The sequence below is a fragment of the Mauremys reevesii genome, linkage group 16 (assembly GCF_016161935.1).
Source record: "Mauremys reevesii isolate NIE-2019 linkage group 16, ASM1616193v1, whole genome shotgun sequence".
Lineage (NCBI taxonomy): Eukaryota > Metazoa > Chordata > Testudines > Geoemydidae > Mauremys > Mauremys reevesii.
This window is the reverse complement of record NC_052638.1, coordinates 39,235,192-39,251,353: the sequence shown is the minus strand read 5'-3', so window position 1 is coordinate 39,251,353 and position 16,162 is coordinate 39,235,192. Positions and strand designations below refer to the sequence as shown.

General features: G+C 44.9%; 2 long non-coding RNA genes across 3 annotated transcripts in view; both read right to left on the bottom strand.

Moving 5' to 3' along the window:
• Positions 1-16,162, bottom strand: part of LOC120384686 — a 203,556-nt gene that overhangs the window by 112,398 nt on the left and 74,996 nt on the right. The window lies entirely within an intron of this gene.
• Positions 9,376-11,605, bottom strand: LOC120384687. Its single transcript, XR_005589024.1, has 2 exons — positions 11,511-11,605; positions 9,376-9,430 (listed from the first exon to the last, which is right to left on the bottom strand). It is a non-coding gene; the product is annotated as an uncharacterized LOC120384687 (long non-coding RNA).

Below are 16,162 nucleotides of genomic sequence, written 5' to 3'. Positions count from 1 at the left end.
AAAGGAGGTTGAAAATGAAAGAACACAGTCAATGGTGTTTTCCATACTTCTATGAACATAACTGTCTCCACTTGTTATTTATAATAATCTCAGTGGATACCTGAAACCAAAGTCTGTTCCTTTACAGAGATGTTTCCCTGCACCCCTGTGCAGACTGGTTTGTTACTGTAGGATCCCTCCCGAGTACTGGGGTGATGGCACTAAGCACTTTTTCCTCCAAGGAAGAAAAGCAGGATCGCCTGAACAGAGGAAACACGCTGGCTCGACATGCTGATCCGAGAGTGTTTAGGGTATCAGTAGTGAGAGCGTCCATGTAAGCTCCAGACTTATGTACTTGTCTTCACACATGGCCACTGGTGCACTACAGGAACTCACTGGCAGCTGTCATCTCCCTGGCAACCCACACCAGATTAAACAGTTGTGTAGCTTCTAATGACTTCATCGCACATGAGGGTGGCCAGTGGGTTTTGGGGGACTGCTGGTGATCTGGCTGCCTGCCAGCGCTGCTCTGCGATCTTTCTCTGGCTCAATCACCTTCCCGCGTGCCATTATTTCCAGTCATGTTTTGGAGCTCAACTCATCCCTCATGTGGATCCCCAGGCACCTGCTTCCACATGACGGTGCTTTCGCTTGCCAAGAAACACTGAGCAACATTGACCTCTATGTTCTGGCATCACTGTTTCTCATGGAACACGCTCCCACTTTTACATCCAAATAGGATAGCTGAGGTTGTTTTTGTTGTAAGTCTGATACAGCTGCGTGACTGAAGAGTCATAGACGGAGCTGCTACAGAGTAATCATCATGGTCAGTTACTCCCCAGGATGATGATCGTAACCAGACCAGATGAAAAGCGCATGTAGACCTGGAGCAACCGAAGCGAAGGTTTCCCCACCCTTTCAAATCTTCCCGTCCCAAGGGCCTTAATGTGTTGATACTAAGCCAGGAAACCACAGCAGGGCTGTCATTTCCACACAGCGGGCGAGCAACTCTCTTGTCCTTGCAGTGGTTTAGACTCTGATCCAGAACTGATTGAAGTCAATGGAAAGACTCCCTTTGGCTCTGGGTCAGACCCTTAGCACCTCTGCACAGCAATACTGCTGTAGACAGAACTATTTTGGTGCATTCGCACACGGTGCACCTCACAACTATGGGGTATCGGTTCATTTTGGAACTCTGGAAGCCCCTAATACTTAGATTGTAAACTCCTTGGCACAAGGAAGTATCGTTTCATTATGTGTGTATTCAGCACCTGGTCTATCATTGGGGTCCCTAGTTACAAGCACAATCTAATAATAACGTGTGTCCAGCCCTGGAACTGAACCCAGGATTGTGGAATGGACACAGGACAGCCACAGGAACCGATGCAGCTGCAACCACTTGCAGTTTCTCATCCCTACCAGCCAGAGCAAGATGCAGACTGACGCTGATGCAGAGCTAAAGGCTAGAGGACGGATGTTCTGTTTCACAAGGGATTTCAAGATTTCAAAATCTGGCTTTGTTCTGAATCAGAATGGGGAAAAAAAATCAAAATTCTCTGTGAAGGAAAATTCTGGGGGAAAAAACATTCTGGGTCAACCAAAAGATTTAGTTTCCATTTACACATTCTTATTTTGTATTGGATTATAATGTAAACTAGAATATTACATCAAAACATTTCAGCACAGTCATTTCAACACAAAACAATCAAAATATTGTGTTACTGAGGAAATGACGACAACCTGACAGACGAGGATTGTAACTTCAGATGGGGAATAAGCAGAAATGCCAAAGAAACAAAGACCCTGAGTTAAATTCAGCCCTGATCTATATCCAGTAATTCCCAATTGTTTTTTAGTGGCGTGGTACAGTACACAAGTCAGGGCAAAACAAGACACACTTTGTTCATGAAAATGTCCTTTGTAACGAGGCATGAGAAAGAGAGCTCCAGTGGATGGAATGTACACGATTGCTTCGAAATGTCTGACATTTTCCCCAAGGAAGGTTCAGCTGTTTTTTATACCTCTCCTCTGCTTTACAGCTCGCTGACAGTGATCTCCCATGCAAGTCACCGTGAAATTGCCGGTCGTTTCTACAATCAGCTGTACTGGAAAAACAACAATAGCAGTGAATGGTTGTTCTATAGTGAGATGGAGCAGCCATCGGCAATGCTAGAGACAGGGACGGAACAGGCTTCCAAGGGAAGTTGTGGAATCCCCATCACTGGAGTTTTTTAAGAACAGGTCGGACAAATACCTGTCAGGGTGGTTTAGGTTCACTTGGTCCTGCCTCAGGGCAGGGGGCTGGGCTAGATGACCTCTCAATGTCCTTTCCAGTCCGACATTTCCATGAGTCTAGGATTATAAAGTACAGCAAGGTGTGAAGTTAGCGGGACACCCACACACTTCAGCTGTATTGGGAGGCAAAAGGATGAATGTCACTGAGACTGAAGGAGGTCAGCCTCTAAGGAGCTACCCTTCTTGAAGTGTGCCGTTGCTTTGGTCAAACCTGGTTACATTTTTGGTAACAATTAGCTTTGATCACTCCAAACACTTGGAAGCATAAATAGAGATAGGAAGCAACATCTTCGCAGACTTCAGGAGAATTCAGAGCCAGCCCTGAATTTTAAGAGTCAGACTCATCTTGGCCAATTGAAATAGAACCCACCTCAGGCACTAGAGTGGGACTCAGAAAATCTGGGTTCAATTCTTGGTTCTGCCACAGACTCCTTGTGTGACCATGGGCCAGTCACTTAATCTCTGTCTCTTTGTTCCCCATCTGTACAATGGCAATAATATTTCCTCTCCCCAACTCTTTGTTTGACTTGTCTATTTAGACTACAGACCCTGTGTCTTATTGGGTACGTTCAGCCAGGGCCAGTGCAAGGAAGTTTCGCGCCCTAGGCAAAACTTCCACCTTGTGCCCCCTCCCCCCACAGCCCTGCGGCAGCTCCCCGCCCCCCCCCCACCCTGAGGCACCCACCCGTGGCACCCCCCCCCCCCCGCTCTGAGGTGCCCTGCCGCGGCAGCTCCCCCCGCCCCCAGCCATGCGGCACCTCCCCACCCCAGCTCACTTCTGCTCCACCTCCTCCCCGAGCACGCAGACCCTGCTCTAATTCTCCTCCCAGGCTTGCGGCGCCAAACAGCTGATTGGTGCTGCAAGCCTGGGAGGCGGGAGAAGTGGAGCAGCGACCGCGCGCTCAGGGAGGAACCGCTGTAAAAAAAAACTTGGGGGCACTGCTTTTTGGCACCCCCAAATCTTGGCGCCCAGGGCAACCGCCTAGTTCGTCTGAACGGTAGCACCGGCCCTGGGTTCAGCATAAGAATATAAAAACCTAAGACCAGCCATACTGGGTTGGATCACTGTCCATCTAGTCCAGTATGCAGTCTTCTAACTTTGGCCAATGCCAGGTGCTACAGAGGGAATAAACAGACCAGGCAATTATTGTCCGATCCATCCCCTCATCCACCCCCAGCTTCTGGCAGTCAGAGGCTAGGGACATCCAGAGCATGGGTTTGCATCCCTGACCACCTTGGCTAATAGCCACCGATGGATCTATCTGCCATGATCTTATCTAGTACTTTTTTGAACCCCATTATAGTTTTGGTCATCACAACATCCCCTGTTCCACAGGTTGACTGTGCATTGTGTGGCAAAGCACTTCCTTTTGTTTGTTTTAAACCTGCTGCCTTGCACAATAGAGCCGTGATCTTGGTTTGAGTCTCTAGGTGCTGCTGTAATGCAAATAAGTCACAATACTAAAAGTCAAAACCTGGTATCAGCTAAATCAGATTCCCCACTTCATAAACCCACTTTCCAATAAAAGCAATCAGCTCTTTCTGGTAAGCATCCTGTGCTGGTTCTAGTTCTGACCCATCTATAATGGACCTGCAAAATACAAGAGACCCAAAGGGAAAGCCAGCAAGGACAGCTATATGCCCATAGATTTGTCATAACGTTAAACAAAAGCATTGCTATGCCTTGGTGAAGTTGCTTTAAACATGAGATCCTCCTATTTGCTCCTTCTCAGACAAGCTTAAGCAATAAGCCACCGGGTTCTGGAAGTGACAGTGCCAATGTTACTGGGAGGTAAGCCCGGAATAGATGGATGGCTTTTTAAAAGTTAAACCACATGGGCATGCAACTAGCTATTTGGCCGCACGTCTTTTGTTATTTATTCACAGGCTGCCTCACAGTCTGTATAACCACCAGTCACATACCAGCGCAAAAGCTGTTGTTGGGGGGGAAACTGGAGCAGCAGTAAAAGAATCTTATGTACTTTCCCCATGTGCTTCAAAACCCAGGACCAGATAAAATATGGATGGATGGATGGACATCTAACTCTTGGCTTTTATATCTACCAGAGGTATCGTTTGTGCATGCACCTCGACACCTACTTTTGCATGGACATTTACTGGATATGCGTGCGGAGATGGAGAAAATACACAAACAAGTGAATGGGTTTCTGAGACCTATCTGCATATGCACATAGCTTGTATGCTCTAAAATATGCATGCACATGCTGCTTTTGGAGGCGGGGACAGTTTGAGTTCTGTGTTTGTACAGCACCTAGCACTGTAGGGGCCTGATCCATGACTTGGACTCCTAGGTGCTACCACAACACAAATACCCTCTACTTCACCTCTGGGCCAAACACTGCCATTTAGGCACTGACCCACGAGGGCGCAGTGCAGTGCCACCTCATCAGTGCTTCTCTAAGACACCCAGCGCACAGGCCAGAGTGTATGTAGATTGCACTATTTGGGTCCTTGCACTTTGAGTGTGGGGACTGCAATTGTGACTGGTACTTGTGCAGGGCATTCTAGAGGGGTGAGGTTACTCGTGTCCTCCCCACCTTCCCGAACATTTGTGCAAGGGCCAGTCACAATCAGGTCCTTAAAAATCTGTCCCACTAAGTAATTTTCAAGCAGAAACTCTGGCAAAAATCAGAAGAATTATTTGAAGAACCCTTCCTCCCTCTTCCCATAACAAGCGCCAAGGGAGCAAAAGCATGGGTATGCTTCAATAACGTCTCTAGCCGGGAGAGGTCTCTTTCTTTCATACATCAAACGTCTATAGGGGAGACAGGCTAAGATGGCAGACTTCAGAGCTGGGGCAGGCCCAAACTGAAGTTCAGTGTTCTGGGGTTAGAAGTTAAACCAGAGTTAGGGTTCAGATTTAATGGTGCTGAAATCATACACGATAACCTGCAACCTACTTTGCATCCAAATCAGACCTGGAAAACATGCCCCTTCTGTCTGGGACAAGAACTGAACAGGCAAGTGCAGATCTGGAGACCCAAAAATATGTAGCCCCTCCTCCGCCCCCATTTGTCATCACTGGATGACGGTGGAAGGGGAGGTGGAGTTCCACAGTGTATCTAGCGGCAAAACCCCTTCTTCCCCTCCCCCTAAGATTTTTAACTCCCAGCTCCAAATCTGACCTGTCAATTTTGGTTCCAGATCAGGCCCCAAACCAGGAGGGGTTGGTTTTCCAAACTGACAGCTATCTAGGATGGTAGAAATCTTGTATGATTTCATGCCATCGAACCAAACTCTAGCTCTGGTTCCTAACCCAGATACTGAACTTTAGATACTGGCTAACATGCTAGCACTTGGATGAGACCAGAACTCCAATCATAAAACGCCTGAGCACTAATTTAAAGTAGAAACAGTACAGTGTTGCAATTCAGAGCAGAACAATGGAAATAAAAATAATTTTTCAATGTAACTTTTGTTCCAGGACACCTGAAATCTAACAGACCGACAGCCTATTTGCTGAATAAAGCATTTCGGAGCCTCCTAATTAGTATCTCTTTTTGTAAATCACAGCCCATTAATTACCAGTTCAGGACAATTAGTTTCATGATCTGTGTTTCACTTTCCCCTAAAACAAAAGAGATGCCCAACTTCTGACATTGCCGTTTCTCCAAGTATTGTCTTGGCCCTGAGTAAGTTTTATTCTCATTCACTGACATGTTGACAAATTACTGGATTTGAAAAGAAAAGAAAACTAGGCTAAAGCCAATCACAACAACAAAGAAAAAAAGGAGAAAGAATACTGCATAAAATTTAAAGGCAGAAGAACCATAATTCTCCAGATTATGTTGTGCAGGAGGACAGATTAGATAATCATAATTGTCCCTTCTGGCCTTCAAATCTGTGAACAGATCAATGGTCCATACTCTGGTAACCTGTTTTTGTGAGTGGGCAGCACACGATGCTTCAGCAGAATATGTAACTCTCCCCAGGATGTCCCTAGGTTTGCAGTTCTGTAACACCAGGCGGCTTTTCTTCCTCAGCTCAGCAGAAGAAGCTTATGCACTGAAGCAGGAGGGGTGCTAGCCCTCATAATTAGAGCTGGGTGGAGAATGGTAATTCGCGTTCATGGAGGATTTTAAGATTCTTAAATTCGGTTTAGTTCCAGTTCAGAACGGAAACCAAAACCTTCAAAATTCTCTATAAAAATCAAGTTACTGTTCTCCACCCAGCATTACTGGGTGCCCCAGCCCCAGGGTGGGCTGCACTCAAGCCAGGAGGACTGGGAGCCAGGCAGGCTGCTGAGGGGTCAAGTGGGTGAGTTGGCAGGGAAGCAGGCAGGTTTGCGCTGGAATTTGATCAAAATCTCCATGGTCCTGCAGAATGTTTCGATTTTGAAGAACTGGCAAATTCTGATGAAAAATGTTCCATCAACGTCTTTCTGACCAACTCCGCTTGTGATTGTCGTCCTAGCTAGCGCCACTCTGGAGGCTACCCTCAAGCTCGTCTACACATACAGCGTCAACACAGCGCTGTCTACACCAGGGGTGCGATTGGTATAACTGTGTTGCTCAGCGGTGTGGAAAATCCGAGCAACATAGTTATGCCCACATAAGTCTGTAGTGTAGGCCAAGCCCTAATCATATTACATTCAAACGCATCTTCAGGACATGCCGTTTCAACTGGGAGCAACCGACTAGAGAAACATCTAAAAAAAAAACTATACTGGGACATAACACGCCACCTTTACATCTGGCCACAGAGTATGTTTGGGCTGTGTAAAGAGCAGCTCTTCTGCAAATACTTGTCTTGATCACCCTAGTGCATTATTCATTGGTTTGCCTGCTCCTAAGTGAAATAATGTCCTGAAAATGCATTTGAATTTAATACAAACATCAGCTTGGTGGAGAGAACTATACTCAAGTCCAGTGTTTTAAAGTCTTGCCAGGGCTACCCACCGAGCTGGCCAACAAGAGGTGCTTATGCAGTGGGCTCTTGTCTCAGTTCTTTCCTCTCCTCATGTGCATCTATGAAAGCAAATAGGGAGCTGGTGGAGCAGCTGCTACCTAAGGGGGAGGTGTTCCCTGTCCCTCCCCTCCCCACTTGCTGGGAGCTGGAAAGGATCCTGGCGGCTGTCACCAAATGGGTGAGTTCCTTTGTTCTGGGATTGGAATCTTCATGGTGTTAATAAAGCCAGCCTTGAGCACAGGGCCTTGGACTGACTTGGAGTTCGAGGCTTTACTTAACCTTCCCTAGCTGGCATGTCTGCCCACCAGCTGATAGTGCTAAAAACCAGGGTGCTTAAGAGTTAGAAAGTCAAGTACACACACCCTTTGGTTTGATCGGTTAGAACACCACCACCCTACACTCTGGGGTTAGGATTTTCCAAGGAGCCTAAGGGAATTGGGCACTCACATCGCATTGAAATGTAATGGCACTGGGGCATTTTTCTCTCTTAGGCTCCTTTTCCAATCTGGCTGCTGGATGCTAGGTTCCCAAATCCTATAGTAAGGTAACTCCTCACTTAAAGTCGTCCCGGTTAACGTTGTTTCCTTGTTAGGTTGCTGATCAATTAGGGAACATGCTCATTTAAAGTTGCGCAGTGCTCCCTTCTAACATCATTTGGCAGCCGCCTGCTTTGTCCACTGCTTGCAGGAAGAGCAGCCCGTTGCAGCTAGCTGGTGGGGGCTTGGAACCAGGGTGGACCGGCAGCCCCCTATCAACTCCCCGCTCTCCTAAGTTCCCTGTGCGGCAGCAGCCCAGCAGGCTATCGATTGCCAGCAGTTCAGCTGTCCCTCCCCCTACTGCCATGTGCTGCTCCTGCCCTCTGCCTTGGAGCTGCTCCCCGGAGCCTCCTGCTTGCTGTCCCTCAGGGCTCAGGATGGAGGGAGCTTGCTGGCAGCAGCAGCTGTCTCAACTTGCTGATCTACTTAAAAAGGCAATGTACTTAGAGTGTGGTCAGCGTACTTAAAGGGGCAATGCGCATATCTCTCTCCCTCTCACACACGGTCTCTGTCTCTGTCTGCCATGCTGTCTCCCCTCCCTCCATTTGTGCTGCCTTGTAGAGTGTGAGGCTACATTAACAACAATGTGTTAACCCTTGAGGGCTCAGCCGAGTGCTAGTTCACCATTTAGCAGTAAGACATTCCCTGGGAAATAGCCCATCCTCTTGCACCCTCTGACTCCACCACCCCAACCAAGCTTCACAATCATCATTGCTGTTTATAGTATTAAATTGTTTGTTTAAAACTTATGCTGTATATATAAAATCTTTTGTCTGGTGAAAAAAATTTCCCTGGAACTTAACCCCCCCCCCCCCCCCATTTACATTCATTCTTATGGGGAAATTGGATTCGGTTAACATCATTTTGCTTAAAGTCGCATTTTTCAGGAACATAACTACAGTGTTAAGCGAGAAGTTACTGTATCTAAGCACATGCCGGATCTAGATCTCCATGTCCCATTCAGCCATGGGACATCTCTCAGAATCCAGCCAGTCAACTGAGTTGTTATTGAATTAGAAGGCAATAGGGGTAAGGGGGAAAAAAGCACAAGTACAGCAAGTAAGTGCCTATATATAGATTTAGGAGACTAAGCTCAGGCATCTAGGTTTGAACGTTTTGACGGAATAGTACATGTGAGAGTCAAGGCCCACGCCTGTGTGCTCCGTATAGGGTTAATGGCATGTAAGGCCTGCCCTGTACCGTGAGGAGCAGCAAGGAGGGGAGAGCAGCTCCCATGAGGATGCTACGTTCCCCTGCCCTATGTGGATGGAGTCTTGCATCTGCCATCTCCAACGCTAGAGGATGGTCTAGCGCCGGCACAGAATCTGTAGTGAGAGACCACACCAGCAGGCAGCTTATGACCCATATTTCTCAATCAAAGCTTCCAGTCTGCTTCCGGAACCACATAACTATGTGCTGGCCTCTATACAGGGTTTGTGACAAAACTACCACCCCACCACTGTATGTCATACTCTAATTGTTACTGGCTGGCATTTCTCTGGCTATGTTTAATCCTTATAGGGAGCGGAGGGGTGTTATTTGTTGCTACTAGTACACAAACATGCAGTTCAATCACTAAGGGCATTTGATTTCTCTCTACCACACGATGCTTCACTGGAATATCCCTCAGTTTGCATGTGCCTAAGCATTCCGTAGGGTATTTCTCTTTCTCCACTCAGCCTCACTGCATCCTATAGAAATAAAATACTTAGAAATTAAAAAATGTAAACAATTGACTTCCTGGATACTAAGAGATCTAAAACCTCAAGGTCCCACCTGGATCTACATTGTAATGGTTTTATTGGGGGTAGAGGTGAGTATACAACATGATTTAACCCCATAATTGTACAGTTTCTGGCATATCACTAGCGCAGATGATATTACGTAACTTCGCACCAAACACCAGTAAAGACGGTTTGCTGGCAACGCAGAAGCCTATCACGCGGCTCAGCTAATGAAACTGTGCAAGCTATTGATGATTACTTTGCACACTGGCATTACTTTGGATGAAGGAGTATTTAGCTGCAAAACCAGACTCTTCGTCCAGTTCAATAGCAGTGAGAGACTAACCCTGGAGAGGAGTGGAACCCAGGCATCCGGAATTCCCGTTTCCTTCACTTCATTATTAGACCACCTGATTCTCAGTTCCCTGCTCTTACAAAGAATCAACACTTCCTGTTTGACTGAATGTAATGATTCAAACTGAAATTTAGCTAGGGCATCGCTGCTAACTCCTTTTAACAGTGAAGGGCAGGTGACTGTAGGTAGCTGCGATACCATTCGATGTTGGAAGACAAACTCCAACCCTGAACTCAGGCTGTGGCAGGCACATGGAAGAGGACAAATTGATTTTCAACTCTTCTGAAGTTCTGTGTTTCCTCGTACATTAACCTCTGGGGTACGTACCTGGCTGTAGAATGGGGAAAGTTAACTACGGGCAGACGAAAGGTGATGGAAAGAAGTAGCGACAGGTGAGAAATAGAGGCTGTTCAGTGGTATGCAGCAAGACAGCACCACTTTCTGATCCCAGTGACTTACAGGGCCATATTTCAGGTAAATAAATCAAAAACCTTTTCCTGAAGCTGCTTTTGGTTTTAAATTCTCCTTCCCAGAGATGCCCCTGTAGGGAAGGCCAGCTACTGGAGCATGGCATTGCCAGACTGGATCAGACCAGAGATCCATATAGTTCAGCAACCTCTCTCACACACTGGCCAGTAACCAGCTGCTTCAGATGAAGATGTAAGAAATTCTGTGGTGGACAGTTATGGGATAACCTGTCCCCAGACAAAGCTTATTCTTAACACCCGTCAGTTAGGAAGGATGAGCCAGTTGTTACGGCACTAGTCCAAGACATGGGCTCAAGTCCTTGTACCGCCACAGACACACTATGTGATTTTGGGCAAGTCACTTCAGTCTCTCTGCCTTAGCCCCTAGTCTGTAAAATAGGGGTAATACTTCCCTACCTCCCAGGGGCACAGACATTTTCACTCTCCATAGAAATGTCTGATCTTTCTTTGAATCTTTCTCAATGGTATCTTGTGGCAATGAGTTCCACAGGCTCATTACACATTGTATGAAAAAGCCTAGTCTTTTATCGGTTTTGAATTTGCCAGTTTTCCACATCATTGAAAGTCCCCTTTGCTCTTATATTAGAGAACTGCTAGTCTGCCTTTCGCAGCTCTCCCCTTTCTAGACCCTTCATTGTTTTTATGCTTTTATCATTCCTCTTCTTGTTCACTTCCTCTCTAAAGTAAACAGTGTCCCAGCTCTCTTCCTGAGTTTTCCTACCTCTCTATTTTCATCTCCTATCTCTGAATCCCTCCTAATGCTGCTATATCTTATTTGAGATGAGTTGAACAGAGCTCAGCACAGTATTCCAGCGGAAGATATACCACCGATTTATATTATGGCATTATAACATGATCCCTATTATTCTCTGTTCAGTTTCTAATGAACCCTAACATCGCTGTTCACTTCTTTTCCTCTGTTACCACTACTGTCCATTGAGCTGAGATCTTCACTGAGCAGTCCACAAAAGAAATCCAGGGCTTTCTCCTGAGTTGATACAGTACATTTAGAACATAGAAAACTGTAGGAGCAATTCAATTATTTCCTCCGAGGTAGGATTACTTAGCATTTGTCACCAATGACTTCCATCCATAATGAGCTTCCCTCTGCTTCTTCCCAAAAGCCAAGTAATACCACTCTGCTCTGCGTGTTCCACTTCTAAGGCCATGTCTATAGTTGAAATGTGATGCCAAACAAAGCTACCTGCTTCCTCCAAACATGGTAGAACACTGTCAGGCTTAGCCGTTGGTGGAGACAAGAACAACCCAAGTTCAACACCTGATGCAGAACGCAAGTTCTGTTGGTTAAAAAAAAATGGGTGAAGACAAGTAATGCAGTGATCCGGCATTAAGTTGGTGTATAAAACAAGAATAGCAAATGCTACGGGCAGATGATATTGCTAGCCTGCATTATCTTAATTATTGTTTTATTTTTAATTATTTCCATTAATATTTTTATTTAATTAATAAATAATGAATGGAGACTGCACAATTACTTGCACCCCCATTTTCTTTGATTCACCAGGATTTACACAAGCCATACATTTCACTATTAACCCTTTTCCTTCTAGGCACATGTGGATTACATTTATTTTAAAATTTCCATTGACAAATAATCCAGGACATTTACCCACACCTGAGAGAAAGGGTTGGGCTTCATCACTCAGTTTAAGGTTTGCCATCTTTCCTCCATGTTCTCTCCTGCTCTGATTGATATTGGAGAGGCAACTTCATGGCAAACCATGATGCCCCGGAATGGAGATCTTAAATTGATGGTTCATCTTTTGCTACACCAGGGGCATCTGCTGGCATTGATATAGAAGCACTGAAATGCCAGAGGACTGCCTCACGTCAGCGTTCCTGCATCCAAATCAAGCTGCATGGCTAAGCAATGATTAGTGCAATGTGTTCAACCTACATCATGCCCTTCCTTGCTTGCTTCTTTAAAGGCAGCTCAAAAGAGAGAGAGAGAGAGTGTGTGTGTCTGTGTGTGTCTGTCACAGCATGGATGAAAGCAGCTCTTGGAAGGACATGCACATTCCCTGGCAGAAAGTCAATAATTACGTTGGAACATAAGTACTTTGGTGTCAGGATTTCAGCTTGTCACTCATTGGTAATAAACAGACCTCCCAGAGCGTTCACTGAAGGATGTGTCAGCTCCAAGCAAGGATATTACTTTCCACCACTACAGTGAAAATCACAAGTAGAAATACTGTGTCTGGTGAAGCTGGGAAATGTAGGTAGCAGGAGATCCTCTTGCAGAAACTGACCGTGTTCCCTAGCTCAGTCTTGGTTTGGTTTGAAATTGTCTCTGGACTTGTTCCAGCTTTATCCCATCACCTCTCTCTCTCAGATCCCCATATCTAGCATCTAACTGCTGTTCTTTCCCACAATCCCACCAATGCTGGTGCAAGAACCATCTTCTTTGCATCTCCTATCACCTCAAAAGGTTTTCCTCTATCTCTCTGCCTGATCAACTAGCCACCTCTTTCAAATCTCGCTTTACTTCCCTTACTTAGTGCAATTGTCTTCCTGTGCTATTCTCTCTGAATCACATGCTGCATGTAACTGTACTGTGTAATTCCATACAGATCTAGTTCTGTTATCGGCTCGGAAATGTAGACCCGCAACCATTATTAAAGCTGGAAGGCACTTTGTAATACAGATACAACTCTCAAAAGAGACTGTTGAGTTTACTGAGCATTAGCAGAGGGCTCAGTGCTGAGGAAAGTGCAGTCCCTTCTCCAAATGGCTTATGACCTAAACTAGAGAGATGAGACAGATGAGTAGGACTTTGTTAAGCACCAGTCTGGCTCTGGCAAGAGCCAGAAGTTGATATGGTTCCTAGCCTCAAGGTACTCATATGCTACTCACATGCTTGAAGTTAGGCACATGCTTAAGTACACTGCTTAACTGAGACTTTACTGGTTTATTCTATGCTGAAAGACAGAGAGCACTTTCATTGGGGGAGGTTAGATTTGGAGCACCAGAGACATAATAAAGTGCTGAATCAGATAGGATCCAAACTCAATGGCACAAGGTGTGTGTTTGGTTATAATTTTACTCTTTGGCAGATCATTACTGAAAAATGTCACGCAAGAACTGTGTGCACAAACCCCACATCTGCACAGCAAAGGACCCCCACAGCATGCAAAACAAGCAACTGAACTTCTAAGTTGCCATTTATACATACAACTTAAGCAGCCAATTTTAGAAGTTGGATTCACCCTCCTACGTTAAATAAAAATCAAGATTATTACTTTATTGTGAAATGATAGGGAAGGAAAGGGTTCCCTAGGTTTAATCCTATTTAATTTAAAGGACCATTAACATGCAGTCTAAGTGACCTAGTGATCTCATGGAAGCCACTCAAATTAATTAGCATTAATTAGTGACAGTTAAGACTGCATCAGGACACACTTCACCCACCCAAAACCTGAAAAGCCCGGAAATAATAAGTCAAAGGGAAAGACTTGTGCATTCCTTTTCCCCTTCATATTGCATATAATGCTGTCAACTACACACTCCAACACTTCATGAGGCTTTCAGTTCCATCCCCAGCAGCTGCTCAAAAGCAATACATACCCCAACTTCATCAAACTTGCGCTCTAACGCAAAACCTTAACAGTGACCTCAGCAGTCTTAAGGCACAACAGTTTGCAAATGCATAGAGTGTGAGACACTCAAATCTGCGGCTCTGTTGACATAAAAGCATAGGAGGTCACTGCTAAGAATTTCAATCCAGGATGGAGACAGAGCACTAGAATACTTCTGAATATAGCTGCTGACAGGTAGGTTTCCTCTCAGAGGTGTGTGGAAAGGACTGGCATCCTCTCTGACTAAACTGTTTTCATGTTTCTTTAGCACTGCAAGTATTAGTGCACAATGCTGGGGGGGGAAATGTTTTGTGCCTTTTACCTGTACAACAGAAAACAATAAATGCATTGCGCTCCGATAACATCCAAATCCAAAGAGTGGGAAAAATCCAGGACAAAACTAAATGAAAAAAAAAACCCTGGAAAAATTATTAATGGAATTTCTGTGCTTTCATACAGCTTCAGCATTCACTTGGGCTACCACAAAAAGCAATTATGATGCTAATAAAAAAAGGGATGAATAATTTATTATAAATTGTACACAAACTCTTGTCTTCTAACATTCTGGAGGGAAAGCTGAGCTGACTGAGTGCATATTCAATTATGCCCATATGAAACAGCCCCTTTCAAGCATATGTTTGATGTGGCCACTGGATCAGAAAATGTTTGTAACTGTTTATAATTTTATTTTATTCTTTTCAACTTTTTTTAGGGAATGTAATTAAAATGGAAGCATAAACCTGCTATCTATTTACACAGCACAGTATGTTCAAGATTAGAAACCCTGGACTATATTAACCTAGTTCTTCCCTCTTAATCAGTGCAGGGCACATAAGTATCGTCAATTACACTTTAAGATAAATAGAACACACTTAAGTAGTTGCAGATCCTTTCCTGCAACAGACTTAATTCATCCCTGGTATAATTCCATTGGCAAATTTGGCCCATTGTCTATCAAGATAACAACTAACCTGGGAGGGGTTGCAAGTGCTTTGGAGGACAGGATTAAAATTCAAAATGATCAGGACAAACTAGAGAAATGGTCTGAAGTAAATAGGATGAAATTCAGTAATGACAAATGCAAAGTACTCCACTTAGGAAGGAACAATACGTTGCACACATACAAAATGGGAAATGACTGCCTAGGGAGGAGTACGGCAGAAAGGGACCTGGAGGCTATAGTGGATCACAAGCTAAACATGAGTCAACAGTGTAACACTGCTGCCAACAAAAAAAAAAAGCAAACATCATTCTGAGTGTATTAGCAGGAATGTTGTAAGCAAGACACAAGAAGTCATTCTTCCACAGTGATTAGGCCTCATATTGGAGTATGGTGTCCCATTCTGGGCACCACATTTCAGGAAGGATGTGGACAAATTGGAGAAAGTCCAGAAAAGAGCAACAAAAAGGATTAAAGGTCTAGAAAACATGACTATGAGGGAAGATTGAAAAAAACTGGGTTTGTTTAGTCTGGAGAAGAGAAGACTCAGAGGGGACATGATAACAGTTTTCAAGTACATAAAAGGTCGTTACAAGGAGGAAGGAGAAAAAAAATGTTCTTGTTAGCCTCTGGGGATAGGACAAGAAGCAAAGGGCTTAAATTGCAGCAAGGGCGGTTTAGGTTGGACATTAGGAAAAACTTCCTGTCAGGGTGGTTAAGCACTGGAATAAATTGCCTAGGGAGGTTTTGGATTCTCCATCATTAGAGATTTTTAAGAGTAGGTTGGACAAACACCTGTCAGGGATGGTCTAGATAATACTTAGTCCTGCCATGAGTGCAGGGGATTGGACTAGATGACCTCTTGAGGTCCCTTCCAGGCCTATGATTCTATGATCCACTGCTTGTAATGTTACCCTTTTTGTAAGGGTAGCCACTGGCTACTCAGAATGGTTATCAAATCTTATGCATCAGGGCATAAACCGATTACTTGCAGGAATCAGGGAGGATTCTCTTCCTCTCGGGTACAGCACTGAAGAGTTGATTAAGTGCACTGCCACGCAGTTGTGGGGAGGGGCTCATTCTCCTCTACAGCCTTAGATAATGGCCATTGCCAAAGGAAGAATACCAGATTTCTGGCCTTAAAATCTACAAAGAGACCATTATGGCGACTATCTAGTCCAACCTCCTGCATAACCCAGGCCAGATCATTTCTTCCAGTAATTCCTGCATCAATCTCATGGCTGGTGGTTGAGCTCGAGTGGGGTTTTTGTTGCTGCTGTTTAACAATAAGATCAGTCTTGATTTAAAGACTTCAAGTGA